We start from the raw sequence: 23,126 nt of genomic DNA, 5'->3' as shown, positions 1-23,126 counted from the left end.
GTTTATCTTCCGTTTCGTTTCTGATCACTTCCTGTTGGAGTCCCTAAGTTTTATTTCTAAAACTGAAAATAGTTTTTTTTAGCAACACAAAGTCCTTTTAAGCTGATTAGGTTTTAAAATATGAAGGAGTTAAATATATATGTATGGAATCTGAAGATAAGTACATTTCAACCAAAAAACCTACATTTTTGGATTAAACTGATAAATATTCTACAGTTACAACTAGAAAACTTTTACAAGTTTATTCGTGTAATATTTTTACTTCATTCTAATAATTAACTGTTCTCGCATTATTAATACTTTATTTTTGTAATATTACGACTTTATACTCCTAATATTATAACTTTGTTCTCATTACTTTACCTTCACAATCTTACTTTCATGTCATATTACTTATTTTCGTATTATTACGACTTTACTCTCACATTTCTATTACTTTATTCTTTTAAATACGTTATTGCTGCATATTCCTTTGACTTTATTCTGTTAAAACTACCACTGTATTCTTACAGTACTTTATTCTTTTGACTGCTGAAGTTGATGGTTTTTAAATTTCCAGGAATCCGGTGCAACGAACTGAGGCGAAAGAAACCAAATTTCATTAAATCCTCTGCTTGCTTTTAATTTGTACTTTTATTGTTTGCATTTCTCATAAGAAACCATATTAAAATGTGATTTCTGCGCCTCAAAGATGGACGCCGGAGGGTTAAAACCAAGCAGTAAACATCTTCTCAGGTCAGGGGTTGTAAACATCACAACACCCACACTTTACCGCCCAGACGATGCATATTCATAGTCACATGCGAGTCATTAGGGATGTGTTTTATTAGTCTATCCCTCCATCCATCCCTTTTTGCCTAAACAGTAATTACTGGGAGGCCAATGGAAGGATGCAGCCCCCGCCTGCTCTCAGCCAGATTGTAATGGCTTCATAAGCGCCGCTGATTGAATTGATTGCCGCAGTCGGAGTCTGGCTGAGACGTACAATGGGGCGGAATATGCGCATTAATCAGCTCGGCCTGCATGGCTCTCGCTTTTATTTCCAGGTATACAGGTGAGAAATGTACACAGCGCCAATCGTAAACAAGTCACGCCGCCGGCAAACACGATCTGACTTTCCCCCCGCCACGCAGGTCTGCGGCATCCAACGTCGAGCAGCAATCAAGCGTCTGGAGGAAACTTCCTGCGAGCTGTTTCACATTTACCGACAAGAACAAAACTTATTTTTTATCAGGAATTTTATTTAAATACAAACAAAGCGACCTGGAAATCAATAATTTGTGGTGGTGTAGTACAAAAACATTAATTAAACCCTGAAAAAGTTCATAATTTTAGGACATTTTTAACAGTGGCGTATACAGAATATTCAAGGGTCATGTGCTCAAGTGGAAAAAAGGGCACCAAGTGCGGCACATCACACTGCGGGTTGCATTAGAGTGAGATTTTTTTTTATTTCTTTTATCTCACTTTATATCTTGAGCCAAACACAATAAATACAATGTCAGAAAAAGATCAGAAGGACATTTTGTTCTGGAGGACAAAAAAATAAATACAATTCAGAAGGACTTTTTTGTCCCAGAAAGGAAGAAAAAAAAAAAAAAAACGACTTCAGGGCTTTTTTGTTCATAGAGGGGAATTTTTTTTTTTCGGAAGGACAAGGCATTTCCTAATTATCTATTTAGTCAAGGAAGTTACCTGAATCCTAAAACTCAGCCAAACTATCCTATCAATACAATTTCTTAAAGCAAAATTATAATCTTTTATCTTTATTTTATTGGAGTACTTACTTATTCCTGCGTTCAGATCTTTCACATATAGACAAAAACAGGAGAATTTTTTTTTTAGTAATCTAAAAACTTTACTAAAACTACAAATTCAAGGTCCATTACACGTAAATAACATCTTCTATTATTATGGAAATGTTATACCTTTAGCTAATTAACATAAATCAAACAGAAGAGAATAAATAAATACAGATAAGTCATAGGAGATTAAGAAAGTTCTTTATTGAAAGTGTTTAACAGTTTATGACAGTCATGTTGATTTACAGAGATTTTATTAGATCAGATGGGAAACTTGATTTGATCAACAAGCTTTTTTCTTCTCTATTTTTGGAATATTTATATATATTTGGCAATTTTACAAGCAGAAACACACAGAAACACAAACTTACCCGTTAGCTGCCAGTAGGGGGCGATATTTCAACACTAATTTTACAAAATAGCATTTATTTTCCCAAAAATCCCAAAGATTTTCCCAACAATATTAGTTTTTTTAATATATCAGACACTAACAATAATGTTAGCTCAAATTTGGCTGCGTTTTTCTTTTTTTTTCCCAAATTCATTCAGTAACAGCAGATAAATAGTTTCTATTGCAAGTTTTTGACATTTTACCTTTTAAAGCATTTTTGAGGCGTTAAACTAAATTTCCATTTTTTTACTTGTAAACTTGTTTTAAACCTCTACTTGTTTGTGCCTTCAGACATTTTGTAGTTTATGCTATCACATGCTAACACTCATCTAGGCAGGATAAACCTGCCATTAGCTTATTAATTATTAGTAAAATAGATATTTTTCAATCAGGTTGTGAACATTTATTTAGTTTTACTTATTTTGGATCCATCGAGAATCTAAAATTATTTCACTGGGATAACTGGTTTGTGTGCTTAATCGCCAGTTAAATCTCAGGTTTTCCAAAAATTAAACCTTCAAAAACAGAAAATATGATTAATTAATCAAATTGATTTATGGCTAAATTCAAAACAGGTTTTAAACTCTGATCTGTTGCTGTGTGCCTTTTGTGATGTCATCAGCGACACATGCATGTGAAAGCTTGTTTTAGGAATTATCGTTTTTATATTGACTAAATCATTTTTAATGAATTAACAAAAGTAATACAAACTGACCAGGATATGCTGTTAAAGGTGATAAACTATAACAAAAGTGAGTCTGACTGGTAGCTTTAAATTTGTTTTTTTAAAAAAGGAGTGAAATTGTCAGTTTTAATCTCAACATGTAAATAAACAACAGAAGACATTTTTGTGATTTTCATGTTATCCCCTAACGCAGTGGCACCCAGGGTGAAGAGCCAAATGAAAACCAGCCTAATGATGGTTGGATGTGAGAGAACATTTTGAAGCCGCAGCGATTTCATCCGTCGGTTTCTGAAGCGATCATCTTCTTTGTGGAGGAGTGGGCGGAGAAACGCTTTCAGACTCCTACTGATGGAAGAAATCGTTATTAAGATGTTCTCAGCCACCAGTAAACACACGTTACTTATGAAAACGGGGGGATTCAAGGCAGACGTGACAAATGCAGGGGGCTGATTATAATTATATAGATGCAGTTAGCAGGAAGAAAAGAGACATAAACTGAATGGGAAAAATGGACGTTTGGGTGGGAAACACTGAGGTAGACTGTGACTTGTTGTCTCAAAATGTTAATTTACAACAACAAAATCACTAGTCTTCCACAACGTGTCACACTAGTCAGTTTTCACCTGCGGAGAAAAAAACTGGATCTGAAAATGAAACAATAAGAGCAAACATGAGAGCGAGTGGAAGCGATTAGTGCTTCTAATCACATAAACACGTAAACAAACGCACTCGGCACCTTATGACGACTAAATGTGTTTGCACTTTATTTCATCGCATTCATTACATGAATCACAGTTTCTTCATTCAGTCATCACACGGTGTAAACATCCAGGGACATTAAGGCACATGGGATCTGCATTTGTTGATGCGAACGCCGGCGAACTGTACAGAGGGAGAGATGAATTAATTTAGGAGAGTGTGATAATAATAATGCGGCGATTACTGCAACGCACGTGCGATCAGACGCATAAACGCAGGTCCGGTCTGAGCCGCGGTGCTTTAATAAAAACAAGGAGAGGAAAAAAGGACAGCGGTTTAATCTGCTGGTATTGGTTCTCCAAAGCTGTGCCAATAAAACCGGATCTCTGCAGGATAAAGAGGGAAAAGGAAAAGGTGAGGTCAAGAAAAGGAGGGAAGGAAATGAAAACAAATACGAAAGAGCAAAAAATATGGTGTTGAAACAAGAACTGGAAGGAAAATTTGATTTAAGGAAGGAATAATCTGCCACTAGAATGTTGATTTTTTCATCAATATTAAGAAATTATTGACACTAAACAAAAGAAAAAAAGCACTCAATGCAAAATCTGTAGTTTCCAGTTCAAATATTTTATTACACTTCAAATAAGACAAAACTAACTTGCAAATAACTTTTAATAGTAGCTTGTTTTCAGTCCATCTTTCCTTAATAATGACTATAAATATTATGAAGGCAGATTATGTCACTTATAAAAAGACATTTCAAGGATTCAAGAATTTTATTTATCATTTTATTCCTGCAGCGATAATTTGGCACTCAAAAAAGATAAAATAACTATGAATAAAATCATGTGACTAAAATAAATTGTCATGAGAGATGAGTAAACAGTTATAAATATAGTAAATAGATATATGTACAGAATAGAAATACAATGTGAAGAATAGGAGCTTTTACAGAGTTAATAATTCCTAAATATGGATGGAAAAATACTCGTTCCACCGGCTGATTATTTCACTTTTAACAAGTGAAAAAATTAATTTCTTACTGGGACAAGTACTTTTTTTTAAATCAATATTTATGAATTAATGATGTAAAACAAGAAAGTTGCATTTAAGTGTACACTGAGATATCTGCCCTATAAACTAGATAAGCTTTTGCAGTTTAGGAAATGACAGAAAAAAAGTGAATTAATGAATATTTAAATGAACGAGCAAAGGCAGCATAAATAAATAACGATAAAGAAAAGAGATTAAAAACATTGGACGGAAAACAACAAAATCAACGAAGTGAAGGAAAACAGCAGAAGAAAAACGGAAATTAAAGTAGAAACAACAACTGGATATAAAAATAGTCAGTTTGTGCAGGTTGTGTGGTGAATGTGAAATCTCCTGTAAATGAATGATAATAGCCTGTTTAGCTGCAGCTCGCCTACAGCGTTCCCTGCCCCAACCTATTTCCTGCTAATATCGCCTCCGCTGACCTCCCTTCCTTTTCCCCTTTAACGCCAAAAATCAATTGTTTCTTCCGAACAAGAATAGAGAATAAAATAAATAAATAAAGAAGCATCTCTGCTGCTTCCTTCGCTACATTTTTATTTCACGTCTCATAAATTTTTTTTCTTTAATTGAGACGTCTTAGTGGCAGCCATCTTGCTCGGTTTGATGGTTTTAATGCGACTAGAGCAGCAGTAAACACACGGTTACTGCGTTTTTCTGACTCAGAAACAAACACACACACGCACACACACCTACACACACACACACACACACACACACGATCGCCCTGCTTGCTGATTTTAACAAAGGTCTGTGACACCGTGACATTTGGAAGTAGATGAAATGACCGGCAGGGTCGGGGAGTGCAGCACTCCATGCTCTACTGCGCGGGGGATAAGAGCTCTTTACACACACACACACACACACACACACACACACACCCCCCCACACACACACACACTCGCACACACACACGCAGCTTTTTATCAACCTCCATCCTTGCATCAGTACCTCCCCGTTCATATCTGCTCTCCAGAACCTTTCAGTTTGGTCCCAAACCCATTAAAGGAGCCGAAGCAAAAGAAGCTCCTCAAATTCTTCATATATAATTTAAAATTTACTTCAGGAGGAGAAAAACTTTCATGTTTTATAGAAATGCTTAGTTCTGGAAATGCTTTGTCACTGGTTTCATTCAAATGTGTCCAAAAGCAGTTTTACAGTTCTGAGTTTTTCACTATGGTTTCATTTTGTTGTGACTTTTTGTTTTTAGTTCATTTGAATTTGTTTGAAAGAAATATTGTTGAATTTTAGTTTTGACTTGTAGTTTTTTTTCTCCATACTTTGGTTAATTCACAGTTCTCATGTGATGTTACACTTCTGTGAACTTTGTAACTGACAGCCATCTTGGCTGCTATGGAGTTGCTATGACAACAAGCTTAAAACTCACTCTCACCTTGTTCCTATCTAACTGATAAACAATGTAAGTACATTACAACTGTTACTCAATTACAATTTCTGAGTACTCTACCCACCTCTGTGTAATTCTAAGATAAATACGAGTGATATTTACTGTAGTTCTTACTGGCGAGCTAGCAAAATTAGCTTAGCTGTAGATTTTACCTGCTAGCTAAGACAGACATGTAGCCTACATGTTTGTTACCACGTGTATTTACTGTGCCCGTCATCAGAACCGTGTTACTCGCACTAAGAGTTTGTACGTCCTTTAGAAAGTCGTTTAAATATTGATTGTTTGCATCTCCATGTTCTTAATGTTAACTAGCTAGTTAACTTTATCGCAGCAGGAGATCGGAGTCAGGTTGGCCACATCGTCTGACATGTTTCCATTCTCCGTGTCATACAAGTCCATCCCCACAGCAGTCATTGTTGGTAAATATTTCTCTTGGTAAAGAGTGTCAGTATACTTTCTTTTTGTTGGTCTCAAAGCCAAAGCCATGGTTCTGCTATGCTATGTGCTGCGCTGGCCTACCAAGATGGCGCACATCAATTCCAGTCCAAATTTGTGGGAACAATGTAGTGATTATGTTCCCAATCAAACTTGAGTTTTTCTGGTGATATGTCCTTTTAAATCATGACGTTGCACTGGGATTTTTGTTTTATAATACTAAACACTGACACTTGATTAATCAATGACTAATTATTGGCGATCTCACGTTTGACAGAATCTAGAGATTTCAAAATAAATTAAATAAGTTAAGTGCCTTTTATTAAAAGTTTTGTGCCTTTCCGCCACACAATGACAACTATTTCAAAAGAGTTTTCCTCAGAAACATTTATAAAAACTCGCCAAATGTTCTGAAAAGCAGCCTGAATTTTAACAACCTGTCCAAAGCAGCTCAGTAAGTTATAATATTTAGTTTTTTTGTTGCACTGCAGTGTTTTATTTCATTGTAACTTTTTGTTTGTCTAACTAAGTTAGCTTTAATTAGTTTTTAGAGTTTGTTTACTTGTTTTATTAATTAAAAAATGTCAAAGTATTGTGATTATGTGTACACCGATTGGCTAATGAACACTCAACAGAAGACGCCATTTTCAAAAATGTATTCAATTATTGTTGAACAACCAACTGACAGGCGTTTTCTCACAACTTTTGCTGTCGCCATTTTGCGAACAAGTCGCCAAACGGAGATGGAGTGCTGAGATCTGACGACAGCTTACGTAAACTGCTTGTTTCAGCTCAAATGGATAATAAATAGATCCATAAACATGAAAATAAAAGATGCTATATCTATGATTTCAGTATGTTTTAGTTTTATAATTCCAAAATATAGTTCCAGTTAGTTAATAGTTTTCCTGTTAATTACCGTTATTTATTTAAGTTAACTTTATTATATTTTTTGTTATTTCGTTAGTTATAGTTAAATATAATAACCTTCGTTTGCAGTAGCTGCGTTTCTATTTACCTTGAGGTTGCACAAATTGGAATTACAAAAATAAATTAGCATGATAGACACGTTGAAATTTCCAAAAACAGTTTTGCGCCAGGATTGAGGTGGTTTTTCAAACGTATCAAAACAAGCAAATTTCGCAAAAAACTGCGATGGAAACATTTTCTCCGCAACACGCAAGTCACATAATCAACAACAGGATGTTACTGCTGTCGGAAATGATGAAGAAGACGACAGGAAGTGGTAGGAGGATGATGATGCAACATGAGTATTAATGACTCATCACACGAACAAACTTATTCACGTTGGATTTTAATTGTGTTTCTTATTTAACTTAAATGCCACAATTACAAAATTGTGTTTTTTCTACCTTTACATGTCAAATGTTCTTATTAAAATACTTTGATCATTTCTTGAGATATATAATCATAACATTGCCTAAGATATAGTTAAATTTATCTTTTTTATTGAAGAAAATAAAACCATTTTATTATATTATCTTCTCACTCTTGACTTGTGACAGTTAAAACCTTTGAAAAAAGGTTTTAATCTCAATGGGTAAAAATAAGATTAAAGAGAAAAAAATAAATAAAACTAACATTTCTTTCAACCGGATCCTGTCACATCTCAGTCCAAAACCCACTAAGAAGGAGCCGAAGCAAAAGTTGTTCAATGTATAATTTAAAATTCTACTTCACATTTCACAAACATTAAGCAGAATATTTGTATTTCTTTCCACCGTCTGACATCAATGATTGATGTCTAAAATCAAAGAGGAGGATAAATGGGTTTCTCTGGTTTCTGTGATAAAAATGAGCCTAAAAGCCTTCGATGACTGAGAAATTACAGCTCTCACAAGAAAAACCCTTAAGTTTTCTTCTGTAATTGGTTTTCACATCCTGATTGCTAACTATCTAAAGCTCTTTGCCCATTATGAGGTTTCCCTTTTTTGCTCTCGCTGGTCTTCATTTATACTCCTCTCCAGGAAAAATAAAAATAAAGAAAGACACAGAGTGTCGTGCATCTTATCCTTCGGTGTCATCAAGCTCCAGCGTTGCCAAGAAACTATCGTAATCACTGGACTTGAAAACTGTTTGTGAGGTTCGTTAAATCAACAGCGGAAAACTGTCACAAACAAGACGATCTGCGCTCCAGTTTGAATGTTTGTTAAAAACATACTCTGCCTTTTTGGCCTTTTAAAGTCTCGTGTTCTCCACGTTTTGTTTGTACAGGGATTAAAAAAGTCATTTGAATGAGAAAAACAGCATGATTTCATTTTGCACAACAGTTTATTTTATTTGCTAATATTAAATCAAGAGATGTGGGAATGTCAGATTTTATAAATAAAAAGTGACCAGTCACATAAACATGTTTACTGGTGTCTAAATGTGATTAAATTGGCTGCAGCATTGCTAACGCTTTGCTTATGCTGAATCTGGGGTGATTTGTAGCCTAGGAGATATTTCACAATGTATTTTCATCACATAGATGGAAGTAAAGACAAAAATGAATGACACAAAAATCACGTTTTGATCTCTTTAAGGCTTTTTATGTCACTTTTTAATACATTTTTAATTTTAAGTCATGTTTCAGTAAGTGTTTGCTACAGACCCACCAAGAAGAAAAAATACATATTTTTAGAGTAAACAAACTTTTTTAAAGTTCAGAAATGGCCAAGAAACTTGTTTATTATTATGATTTTGTTTTTTGACATATAGTGGACAATAAAAAAGAAAAAAAAAATCTGTATTATGAGGAAGAATAACAAATACGCAAATACAGCTTTCAGCACACAGCAACATACACGTTACCTGTTGGTTTTGCATATAACCACTTTAAAACAGTCAACATATATGTGTGGAAATTTGCAAACAAGTTCCGTGCCTACATTTAATAGCGCCATCTATTTGAATCACGTGGCGTTGGTTTCCGTGTTCGTCAGCAGTCGGATTGTCGCTGACGAGATTTAGGGCGGCCATCTTGGAGCGGTAGACCATTCCACTCAGCGTTATGTGTTTAGCAGCACAATGACGTATCAGCAGGCACGTGCAGAGGGGGGGGGTTGGGGGGGCTTGAGCACCTGGCCTTTTTGTTCCTTACCCCCAAGTGCTCTTTTGGTCAAATTATTATTATTATTTTTTGGTATTATCATTTCCTAAGCCCTCTTCTGACATAAAAACATGTACTAAAATTCTTTGCTTTTTTGTTTCTTTTTTTTTGTATAACATAAAAAAGCAACACCTTGTTACCTTTGACCTTTTGCCCGTGACGCATGACGCAATTGCCTCTCGCGCAGTGAGATGAGGCGGCTAAGGAGAAAATCCATCAAAAACCTCCATCATGTTTCAATTCTTTGTTTTTGTTTTGTGCATTGGTGCTAGGGGCTCATATGTCGCAGAATGCCACCCTGATTGCGTACGACTGCACAGATCAATCTGCTCCTCACATGGTGGTGGACTTGACCGCCATCAAACCGTGTGATCCACCTCCAAAACTAGACGTCCGCGAAGAAATGTCCCATGTTGTCGTTCTTCAAACAAGGCTTTACCGACCCGTCGAAGTCAAAACTTGCATGGTGAAATATGCACGGTCAATCTTCCTGTGTGGCATGCACAGCCACTTGTCAGCTGTCCCCAATGGAGTGACCGAACATATGATGTCACTAGGATTGGAACAATGCAGGCAATTACATCAAACGCGTACTTGCACCTTTTCCGGAGCAAAGATCACTGGGCTAGAACTCGGAACAAACACCTGCACTCTCACAATTGCTGGAGAGATAAGGAATGATGGCACTTGTGCCGGCAGCTCATTCTCCGACAATTTCGGCGGATATAGTGCAGTGGTGGTTCAAGCGCAATGTCGCTCTGGTCTCTCTTGCAGTCTCTATTCTGTATACTGTGCAGATGATGAATATGGAGAAGCAGTTTGGACCTTTCGTGACGGCCCTGACTGTATTGACAATCATGTCGACACGTTTTTTGCAGGGACAAGTATAATTACCAGCGCAGATGATCACACAAAAATTCTAGTAGTCAAGCAGGCCCCCACCCCCACTTATTCTCAGGTTGAGCGGCACCGGTACCCTATGTGGTCAGGTTGTCTACATCAGTGTTTTTCAACCACTGTTCCGCGGCACACTAGTGTACCGTGAGTGATCGTCAGGTGTGCCGTGGAAATTATTCAATTTCACTACGGTACCGTATTTTCCGGACTATAAGCTGCTACTTTTTTTCTAAGCTTTGAACCATGCGGATTGCAGCCCGGTTCAGCTTTTCTGTGGATTTTTTTTCAACCACCAGGGGGCTCTCTAGCAGGAAGTGAATCATTAGAAGTCAAAATTGTAAATCAAAGAAGAACGTGCTGATTTTCATTTAGAACAACCACATGCTAGCAGCAGGCACGATGGAGAAATGTTTTCAAACTCATATCATGAAGCTTTTAAGTTGAGGGCTGTCGATCTGGCACTACAGGAGGGAAATAGAGCCGCTGCACTTAAACTAGGTGTGAACGAAACAATGATTCGGCTTTGGAAACGGAGTGCTGCGTCCTTAATATATGCAGCAGATTTATTAGGACGCCGCCTTCTGCTGGGTCCTTATGGAAAACCGAGAGCAGCTTAGCTTCCAGTTTTTGTTTGTTTTTTTAATTGAAGGTGCTAGTATGGTTCGCTCTATAGTCCGGAAAATACGATAATTGGTTTTAAAATATTTTTTGAAAATTAATTATCTGCAAATAATGCCATCTTTGAGTGACTGCTGTAGTAGTGACTAGTGGCGTAATAATTTTCTTACCACTAGATGGCAGTAGGTACAGAGCATTTTACATTAAAACGAGAATTAGTGATGCATGAATGTTACAGGTAGCGGTGAGAGCACTGAATCTAGAAAGACTGATGACAGTGATGGAAAAGACAGTGAAGTTCAGCAGTAGTTGGAAAGAGCATGAGTCCATTTCCCGCAACATATCTGTGAAGTGAGCTTCTCCAGCCTGGCTACTATAAAAACTAAAACCAGAGAGAGACAGAGCTGTAGAGGAAGAGCTTTGTCTTTCTTCAATTTCTGCCAGGAAATCAGCTGTTTTCATCCAAACATTCACAGGTTTCACTCTGGGAGGCTAAAATATACAGATATTGACATTTTGTACATGCAACTCTTCATATTGTAACAGTGAATATGAAGTGAAATGTTTCCCAAATATTATTGCTTCTTTCAGAATAAGAAGAATTATTTTCTGTATTCCGGCTATAAGAATGCTTGTGGATTAGTTTGTAAAACACTTTGAAGTTTTTTACAACTTCTTTAAATTTAACACCACAGTGTTGTAGCACTGTTCAGGCGTATTTTTGAAGTGGACACGTTGAGTGCAATTTTAAATAAATGTAAAATGTGATAAAAATACATTTTTGTGTTTATTTGATTCCTATTCAGGAGACTGACTATAAATGTAATATAGTTGGCTAGAGTATCTTTGTTTCCATTTTTGGTTGGTGGTGTGCCTCGAGATTTTTTCAATTAAAACAGTGTACCTTGAATCAAAAAAGGTTGAAAAACACTGGTCTACATGACCACTCACAACACTCATGAGTATATGTCTCACGAGTAGATCAGCTAGGATCAATGTGGGGTCGAACGGCGTCTCTATACACGAAAAACGTGGACATCGCACTGCGGCCAACCAGATCGAGGAACCCAGGCCGCAAAACCATCCATACGCCCTGAGGGGCTGATTGGAAGACTCAGAGACATGAGCCGACTGGGTGCACCTGAACCTGGTGCAGCCAAACCCGAAGATCAAACCGGTAGACACGAAGACCCAGGAAGAGGCACACCAGATCACCAGGGCGAGCACAGATCGAGCTTGACCCGGAGACGTTGGGGTGCAGGGGACAACGTCGCGGTGTTCGCTGCGATGGTGCGTGGAGGAGGTGTTTTGCCCTGTATCTTTCAGTTTCTCGATCTTGGTGAATTTACCATCAACCGTATGCGAGGCAACGGATTTCGGATCAAACACTTGGCTCTGATTGGCATCATATCGGCTCTCAGGATGGATCGAGACCAAGGTCCTGCGGCTCGTCAACAATTGATAGCCGAGGCATTGGCACCCAATTTTCCCTTCCAGAACTGTCTCAACCAAGATGCAGCTCGCGAGGAGCTGGACAGAATTCTCGGGAATGTTCAGCGGCTCAGAGAGGCCGGATGGTTCCTCGATGCTGTCAACAGGATGCTTGAAAAAGAAGGGATTGTCGAGGGTGTCTATAACCGATTCACAGGCCAGTGGGTGGAGGATACCGCCCTGGAAGTGCGCCTCAACTTCGTGTACCGGATCATTGCAGGTCCTGAGTGCCGGGAACGGGATCGCTGCTCGTTCATTCTATTGATCGCGTTCGCCACACGAGGAAATTTGAGTAAACAGAAGGTGGATCGCATCATGAATGAGCTCCGGCCCATGATGCCCATAGTCACTCAGATGTACCGACATGAAGACGTTGGGTTAACATATCAGAATTTTGGCCATTACATCACAGATGTGAACGCACATCGGGTGATGGCCAGATGGCTCTCTGAAGTCCCTCAAGGGGCAATACGTCTGAGGATAGTTCTCGCACAAGCAGCAGGATCTGGCTTGACAGCACTCGACCTCGTCGCCAGAGCCATCCACGAACATCCGAAATTCCCATGGCCCATCATTGCCCGTCTCTACCCCTCAGAATGGTACAACGTCTGGCGGGCATTCGAGGCCGTAGATGGACGTATATACTACGGGTTTAGGAACGATCCCACCTGTCAGAGCGACACTTTTTAAACCCATCACATTTTGTGGCCCACACACTCCTTGTTGCTCTAGGGGACGGTGCGCTGGGAAATTACAAGGGGATTATCCCCGATGCGCAATACCGAGTCGTCATAAAGCGTATAATAGACGCGTACATCACTGGGCTGAGTAAACACGATGAAAATCTCTTCGCAGAGTTTACTGACGAAGAAGTGGCTCACTACAAGAGTATGCAGGAGAAGGTTCTAAGACACCCGAGCATCATGACAGAGTTGTCGAGCATGGAGGGCCATCCTGGGGCTCGCGTTGAGTAAGACGACAGATCACACGGTAGAGATAGTGGATCCAGCGAGTTTGAGGGTTACACCGAGGAGCCTGACCAGGAAGGAGAAGAGGGGGATGAAGAAGACGAGGAGGGACCTCAGGAGTAGGTCCTGATTAGCCAATGTTTTATAGCTCTATATGTATCACATACTGTGATGTTCACCCAATGCTGAGTGTGGCTGTGTTGTGCTGATAGTTTGGGGATAATGATGTAAATAACTCTACTGGTTTGGATACAATGTTCTTTAATTCCTATGCGTCAGAGCAAGGCTCGACTGGAGTGTGTAACACTCATTCTGATTTATTAACAGGGTTCGGAGAAAAACCAATAGTTAGAAATTGTGTTAAAAAAAAGAGATAAGGCGGCTAACTGCAGAGCTCAACGTAGCAAACGTTCCAGATTACAGATCAGTTTTTGGTGAATTTAAAAAAAAAACGTTTTTGGTGAATAAAGTGGAGTAGACTTGCTACTTGTCAGATGACGGAAAACGTTGAAGTATCGTTTCTGCTTCAGCTCGGAGTCGCGGTTTAAGCAGAGAGGTAATGAAACACAACAGACACTGACAGGCCTCTGCCTTTCTCTGAAGAACTACTGAGTGGGAGGAGACAGTCAGGTGAGGAGAAACTGTTCTCATCTATCGATTCAGTATTTTTATCAGACAGACATTAGGCTGTTGTTGTTGTGCTATTAGCTAGCTGCTAGCTAACGACTTTGCTAGCAAAGCAAGATAACGAAAAAGCTTCTCCCCTGTACCGTTAATGATATCAGTCATTCTTCAGTATTGCTTATGCAATAGGGGCACATCGCCCGTCCAAAACCGATCATCTCCATAATGGATATATGTTCGATCTTCTAATTTCCTTTGCTGCATAATGTACATTGCATTTATTCTGGCGTTAGGTAAACGTATCTTGAAGGAGAATAACACTTAAATAATTGTCCAACAAGGATATTCATTTAGAATTAAAAATAACTCACCCTGAATTACCATGATAGATATAATGAATGTAATAAAAGTGACATTAATGAAGGGGAAAAAACTCAACCCAGACATTTAGTTTAGGGTCTGGTTCACAGAGTATGAAGTTAAATTTGTTTTCCAATTATTCAATGGAAAAAAAAACAACTAACCTCAGTTAAGTAAAATAAAATTGTAATCAAAACTTTTGGAATTGTAATGATTTCTTTAAAAAAAAAAGTTTTGTTTAAAAGCCTTTTTTTAAATTAAATAACAAATTTTTACCAAACATAAACATTTATTTGCACACATCATAAATCTTTTGTTGTGATTTTAGGCCCTGATCAAGACGTCATGTGAGAATCAGAAACAAAAACTAGAATAGCAAGAAAAGATTTCTGACAAGTGCAAATAAGTTTGTTTTGCAAACTTTATGTGTCAAAAATGTGTGATTTAAAAAATTTTAAAAGTTTTTTTAAGGAAAACTCAGTAGGCTTTTCTCATGGTGACGTGCATTAACAATTCAATTTCTGCTTTTGTTTTTTTTTCTTTTGTGTTTTGTTTGTAAAAACTTTTTTTCACTATTAAGCCTTAATTTCAACATAAGTCACTTTGGTCATATTTAAATTTATTTCAGTCTCATATCTTGTCATACAAACAACCGAACATGTCTGTCTGATAGATGTAATATGAACAATCATTTTTTAATTCTTGTGATTGTCCTATACGTAACTTTCCTTAAAAATGTGAAATGTTTCTGCCGTTTTTATAATCTAGCATAAGAAGATCTTCACTGTGTTTTGTGTTTGTAATTTATTACGATTTCTTTCAAAATGTATAAATATAGCAGCCTCAGATGCTACCATACAACCAATCATTCTTTCTGATAGATGTAATATGTAACCTGTTTATTTTTGACCTTTTCCTCGTCTAAACAGTTTACCTCCTCTGCCTAACTTCACCGCTTTGGGTTAAGATAAAAACTGTGGATTATTTCGGGTCTAACTCGCGCAGCCACCACTTTTTCTGCCTCTCCTCTCTTCTGAATGCTCTCGTCAGCGGCTGCTGTCAACAGCCAACAATGCTCAGAATGACAGCTGCCTGTGCTGGCCCCGAAACCGCCGGCAAGTTTAAGTTACAGGGAGCCCATTGACTGTCGACGGGGGCGCCGGCTGCCTGGGCTGGCACGCCACAAAGCCGCAGCAACAATGCGTTTGCATTGTCCAGGTCACAGAGCTGAGCAGGAGAGTGACAGCGCAGGGCGAGCTATGAGTTCATTAGACCGGCGCTGCTCTCCTTTCCTTTCCTTCTCAGGGCTCATTAACATCCAGCGTGAGCCACTGAGTTACACGTATTAGCCGAGAACATTAGCGATGGCCGCATGAAGACATGCGGTCTGGTTAAACCCACCAATATGGTCGCACACATGCAGAATGACACATTAGGAATTAGCTCCACATCCAGAATGCGTCTAATTTTCACATTTAAAAAAAAAGCATATTAGAAAATAATGGGCTCCCCGCGGCTCAAAGGCCTCACTGGCTGCGTTTCCATTACAATCTTTTTTCTATATTCTGCTAATGTCTGAAAAATAAAACACGAGTTTGTAACTGGATCTGGTTCTGGTCAGAATATAATAATGTCTTGAATGCAGATGACAGGTTTGCCACAATAAACAACATGATCAGTTAAAACAATCTCAATAATATCCATTTGCATGATTTTTCCTTTTTCCAAAATTGGTGTTTTTGATGCGTTGGTCTAAACTAGCCCTTTTTTGACAGACAATTTTATTTGCAGAGACTCACAATTCATTGTATTTGTTGTTTCTGTTTTATTTATTTTGGATAAATGTCTTCCAGTCCCAGTGTTAAACATTCATTAGAATTTAAAGTCTATTGATCTTTGAGATCTTGCTTTATTATGCCATTGCTATTATATTACTTGAAAATGACCTAAAAACAGCAATTTTATCGTTTATCATAATAACTTCTGGAACAATTTATTTTCCAGCAAAATATTATCGTGACACGCCTCATAGTCGAAACTTGATGATGACAGTTTCCAGTCTGGTGCTTCAGTTTCAACAAGCCTTTTTTTGAAGGACAGTTTTGTTTACATAGACGTCATAATTCATTTTATATGTTGATTTCTTTCTTTATTTTGGTTTTTCATCATTTCTTCCAGTTCCAGTGTTAAATTTTCATAAGAATTTAAGGTGTTTTGATATTTGAGGATGTTTTCCTGCTTTATTACACCATTGCTATTTGGCTATATTACTTTAAAATGGTGCCAAAAGAACAATATTATCGTTTATTGCAATAATTTTTGGGATAATTTATGATCCAGCCAATTTTGTTATTGTGACAGGCCTACATATACACATAGCTATATCTGCTATCAATATGGATTTCATTAGAGTTTGAGATTTGGGCTTTTTTGGGAACTGCGCTGGTTTTACGTTGCTTTTGGGCAGGAAACTGTCAGATCTGGCAACCCTGGAGGACTCGGGACTCACTGCAGGAGAAAAGCTTGGCACCATTATTCTCCCAGCTCTGGTCCAACAATTATGGGTAGCTTGGTGAATAGTTCGATGTCATTAGAGAGGGCGAAATTATGCTCTCCACTTGGGAAAGAAGGCCGTTTCACGAAATAACCGGGAGAAGACAGTAGGGTTCACAATGAAGCTGTGAGTGTTCAAGGACAGCAGGCTTTCATTTCTCTTGTGGTAATGCTCTGTATTAGACTAATGTTCAATTAGGTTGTCAAGGCCTGTTGAAGAAATTTAATTCTTATATAGCGGAGTGGGTGGAAGCAAAAAGAAAAAAGCCTTTTATCATATTCCATATCCAACATGAATAATTTCCCTTCACATGTATGTTGAGCTAATTTAATCATTAGCTATTTGCTCACGATGATTAATTCAAATAGGTTCAGATTTAATGTTAATGATGAACATAAAGAGAGCTTCTCCAGAGCCCAAACAGTTTATTTTAATTCATGGTACCACTTCACGTGGACGCCGCCGCTAACGAGGCGTCAATGCAGTACGGCGATGTTAAACGGAGTCGTGCTGAGTGGAGGTGCAGCAGACAAACTCACAGATTAAATCCTCAAACCCACAGAGTGAAAGTGGAGAGGATGCAGCGTCCGCTGGGATTTACAGCAGAAATCTTCTCCTGAATCACTTTATGTTTACACCACAGGAGCTACTGAGTCCTGAGCCGCACCAATAAAGGCGTATTTCCCGACACAGACACTAAATTAGCTTCTCCTTTTAGTCTACGTTGCTATTTTTTTTGTTCTTTAAGTGGATTAGAGCAAATAATCTGATTAATCGATTAGTAAAATAATCTAAATTTACATAGATAAATCATTAAGTGAAGTATAAAGACTTTAAAAAGTCCTTTACTCAAAGAACAACGTATCCAGATCAGTAATTAAGTCAAAACAGTAGAAAATATATATATATACCTTTTGCACTGTAAAAAAATACAAAAAAACTTATTTGTCTGTAAATTTGTTCCACCCAGAACTCCTTAAGTGGGTTTTAGCTTCATCCTGTTCAAATCTGTAATTAATCATTACATGAATCATAACTTTGTAAAATAAATAAATTGTTCAACACAATTTGCTATCCAATTATTCATCCTTTGCTATAAATGCACTAAATTAACTCTATTATTGCATTTTAGGCAATAAAATGCTTATTTTCTTATTTACAAAAGGAATTGAATTAGCTAGCATTTTAATGTATTACTAATATTGTATAGTACAATATTAAACCTTATCTATAAGTGAAGTTAAAGTGGTTAAATGAAAAATTTAAAAATGTGGCGATTAATGTATTATACTGACGATAAACCGATTAATCGTCAGAATAATCGCTAGTTGCAGCTCTAACATGGACTAAATTTTCCGATGCAATAAAAGTCTACACAGTTAAAATACCAGATTTTTGTAATTAAAAAGGTATTATTTTATTTTCAGTTGGATTAGGCTGCATATGTGTGACGTTAGTGTTGAATTTAAGTTTTAAAATGCGTAAAAACACAGACTTCTATAGAGCTGGACAGTTTTCTGGAGCCATGTGGCCTCCAGGACATTTTGTCTGAGTCCTAAAGCTCATTATTTGGGAGCGGTAAGGGCTGGACTCGTAAACCTAAATGCCACATGGCAGAAATAGGCTCCAGTTGACCGAGAGCGGGGTCATCCTCTACGACGGGCTGCAGCAGTTAAACCACACGGCCGGGTCTGATTGGATAATGCGCCAGTAAAAAGCGCCGTTTAATGTTTTTGTAGCCTTTACTGCGCCATTGGGAGCCTCTTCAGGGCTAAGGGCTTTTTAAATCTGTAAATATTGTTCGTTTAAAGATTTTCACCTTAGTTTTATTGTTGCTTTAATTGCAGAAATCTTGAAAATTCATTTGAAGGTCTTTTAATTGTCTCTGTATTTTTATTATTACACTGAAATGCTTAAATAGATGCTTCCCTCCCACCAGCTGAGGCTGTGCAATCAGAGATCATCATTTCCACAAACGCAGCCTTTATTTTCCACAAATATACAAAAATAATTAAAAGAATATTATGTGCAGCTGTAGCTTATTCCAATGCAGCTGTATTTTTATTTATTATTTTTTAATTTTGTATTCTTATTTGGTAGCTATTGTTTCATTTAATTTCTTTCTAATCTTTTGTTTTATTTGTGTGGTACTTACTACCAGGGCCGGATTTAAAGGATGTGGGGCCCCGGGCTGGAGTCAGTTTGGGTACCTTACTGTATATATTAGCAGGTATAAATTGTTGCATTTCTCCATCTTGTTCCCCAAAAAACTATACTACAACTTAATATATTTTAAATTTTATTGTTTATATTCATAAAAATTCCAAAATATTACTACAGCTCACCTGTTATGGGTTAAATATAATGTTTCCAAAACATGCCTTAATTTAACTTATGTACTAATAATAAAGTAGCTGATGTAGCGTACAAGAAATTTATAGGCTCTTTTTCTGCCCTCAGATTTTATTTTTCAGTTTTAAATGTTTAAATTTCAGTATAAATTTAGTTTGGGCTCAGGCTGGGAATTTATCGTTTTGTTTATCATTTATCGAGATAAATTTCTCATTATAAGAATTTTGATTTATTGTTGTCACAAATTCCAGTTACTGACATTTAAAATCTGTTAAACTGTTTTATTGGGTTAGTTTGACTATTTCCCCACTATTTGGTCACTCAAGCGCCAATAAATGTGAATAAATTCCAAAATGTGATTAAATGCAATGATACAAATCGCACTTTTTTATGAGATCGTTGTCCTAAAGAAGCGTTTTTCAATTAGGAATAGTTTTTCAAGTATTTGTGTTTTTGTGGGGCTTTAGCTGCTGTCATGCACAGCAACTGCTGAGAAAATAAGTAATAAATGGTAATTTCTATTGTTATTACAAGAATACCACAAAATACTGCAATAAAACCTGAAGTCCATATTTGCCACCCCCCGTTTAAAACATTTTATTTTACATTTTTGTTTGCGTATTTTTATTCTCCTACATCCTGCTGTGTTTTCCAGTTTGCTGTGAAATATTTGCTGTATAAAGTTTGTTTTAAAGCTGGTAATAAACCCCATTCCGTCCATTTTTTGCTTTTGTTCTCCGTTTTGTCTGCTCCCCGTGCTTCATCCTCTCACCTCACCCAGAGTTCCTGTCCTCCCGCCTCCAGCTCATATTGATTTTTTGTTAGAGAAAGTGGAGCCACGGATAATGGCCACTGAGCGGAAGTGAGCAGAGCCGGACGCGGCCACTTCCTGCACAGCATGGCGGTCACTTCATCACCTGGGTCACTTCTCCTGCACCGTCGACACCTCTCCTGTCTTTTTAGGCTTCTTTCTCTCTCTGTTTTTGGTTTTTTATTCGTTCCTAGAGATGTTTCTAAATGCCAGACAGGAAAGCGACAGGCCAACCAGGGGTTGCAGTAGGCTGATCATTAGCAGTACCCTGTGGTTGACTTCAATTAGCCTGCAGAGACACCGCTCCGCAGCAGAGCGTGCAGTCAGGTGGGATTCTCCGCTCTCATGAGGGAAATTTAAGGGAAAGATAGACCAGAAATTAAAGCTGAGGTGTGATTGATACCCATATTGCTGATACTGATACCGATGCATTTATTGAAGTTTGCTATATCATCAAACATCTGATCTTTAAGGGTCAAAAAATCATTTGAGAGCAAATAAAATCTTTTTTGAGGAACAGTTCAGAAACTTGAGATGGATAAATTGATCCAAAAATGTCAATATTATTGATATCAGATTGATGCTAACAAAATTAGATCGATTCTTTAGTTTCAAATTCCCTTATAAATTTTTATTATTTAGTATTGTGGTTTCTCATTATTAATTCTGCTTCAGTTTGCTCTCAAATGATTGTTTTTTTTGTATTTAGAAAAAATACACAAATTAAAGTATTTTATAGATAAATACAAACCTTGTCCAAATTCTGTCCTACATTTGAATAAACTATTTCAAAGGAAAAACCACAAACTTGCATATAAAGTATCTGAAACAGTATTGGTTTCAGATTGGTACCAAAACATGCTGCATTGCTCACCTCTGTGAAACACTGCAATGTAAAAATAAAACTACATTTCAATCTGAAACTAAAGTATCACAGCTGTGAAGTAGAACTGAACAAACTAAATCAAAGGAAGAACGACGCCACAACGGGTCAGACGACTGGTGACGTATCAAACTTAAAAGTATTTCTGTCGGTGATACGGATCCTGTATTTACTTGGTACTGGATCAACAGCAAACTATGCAGCATCGCAGACCCATCCATCCATCCATCCATCCATCCATCCATCCATCCATCCATCCATCCATTTTCTTGCACCCTTGTCCCTCAGTGGGTCAGGAGGTGCTGGTGCCTCTCCAGCTAGCGTGCCGGGCGAGAGGTGGGGTCACCTGGACAGGTCGCCAGTCTGTCGCAGGGCAACACAGAGACACACAACCATGCACACACACACTCACACCTAGGGGCAATTTGGAGAGGCCAATTAACCTGACAGTCATGTTTTTGGACTGTGGGAGGAAACCGGAGTACCCGGAGAAAACCCACCATGCACAGGGAGAACATACAAACTCCATGCAGAAAGACCGGGGCCGGGAATCGAACCCAGAACCTTCTTGCTGCAAGGCAACAGCTCTACCAACTGCACCACTGTGCAGCCCGCATCGCAGACCTCTACAAGAATTTACACAAATGAAACAGAATCTCAATAGGGAATCTTAAACTAAAGTATTGATCCTCCCACACTAGTATTTTGGATTGATTAAACTATCAAATGTACACTAATCATGTTAATATCTTACTAAAGTACTTTGCTATAATTATGTCCTAGGTTTGAACAGACTAATTCTTAGGAAAAAACACAAATACACCTAAAAAGGTCACAAGTTTGATGACATATCAAAGAGTATGAGTATTGGTATCAGGGATAAAAAAAACCTTTTATCAGTATCGGGAATCTTAAAGTCTCACTCTGACCACATTGGTGTTGATTTGATACCGATACTGACTTTGTATCAATATTAGTAACATTTTGGATTAATTTCCCCACCTCTAGTAACAGGATTTGGGTAAAAATCTTAACCCGAAACATTCAGCAACAGTTATCAAGAGCCTTTTCAGTTGCTCTCTTTAATCTGCACTCCAGCGAAGCTGCAAATAGCCCCTATTTGACACAACAGACTCTCTTTACAAACAGTATTTTGATTGCTGTTAGAGCACGAACGGCAGGAATGTCACAAAGCAACGCAGACAGTTGAGGAGTAGGAGGAGGAGGAGGGGAAAATGGCATGATGGAGCAATGCAGACAAGACACAGAGACAGAAAAATATATTTAAAAACAAAAAAACAAGGAGTACGACTGAGCGGGGCGAGCCAATCTGCTGCAAGGCTGAACAGACAACTGTGGGATTATCAACGAGGCAGGCAGGCAGCAGATGATGATTGTTGATAATGTATGTGTGTGTGTGGGGGGGGGGGCAATTATGTATAACTCCCCCTCCTTCTTCTTCTACCCCCTACGGCGGCCCTGATGGGACACAGCCTTTCATTTGCTCATTGCAGTAATTGGTGTATGTGAGGGGGAGGTACATGTGCTCAGCTCCCCCTCTGCGTCTGTCAGAGAATTAGAAAATGGAATTCACCGAAGAGTGGCGTTCGTCCGCCGTCCTCGTCCAAGATGACACATTTTCATTATTCGCCCTGCGACAGAACAGATTTCTCCGTCCTCTGGCCACCAGCATACATTAGGATTTGCAATTCTGAAAATGATTTTCACTGGAAATTAATTTTGCTTAAGTAGATTTAAACAAACGAGGGGCAAATTAATAGATTCTGCCATTATTAAAGTTTTTTCTTTGCACGTCACTATTTAAAAATTACAACGGCTAATGGAAATTGGTTTACAATTACCTTGACCTGAATAATAAATGTCCTCTCAATGCAGAAGTTATGATTGTATTTTTAAAGTATTTAGCAACTCCAGTATAGTTACTTTTTACAACATAATGGGTATTACATTTTTATATAAAAC

At 37.9% G+C, this 23,126-nt stretch overlaps 1 long non-coding RNA gene across 2 annotated transcripts in view; it reads right to left on the bottom strand.

The window, feature by feature from the left end:
• LOC103481212 (uncharacterized) overlaps positions 1-23,126 on the bottom strand; it is a 52,850-nt gene that overhangs the window by 11,165 nt on the left and 18,559 nt on the right. The gene's annotated exons all lie outside the window — the stretch shown is intronic.

Source organism: Poecilia reticulata, chromosome 6 (assembly GCF_904066995.2).
Source record: "Poecilia reticulata chromosome 6, P_reticulata-male-v2, whole genome shotgun sequence".
Classification (NCBI taxonomy): domain Eukaryota; kingdom Metazoa; phylum Chordata; class Actinopteri; order Cyprinodontiformes; family Poeciliidae; genus Poecilia; species Poecilia reticulata.
The sequence above is the reverse complement of the archived record's forward strand: the minus strand, read 5'-3'. Positions and strand labels throughout refer to the sequence as shown.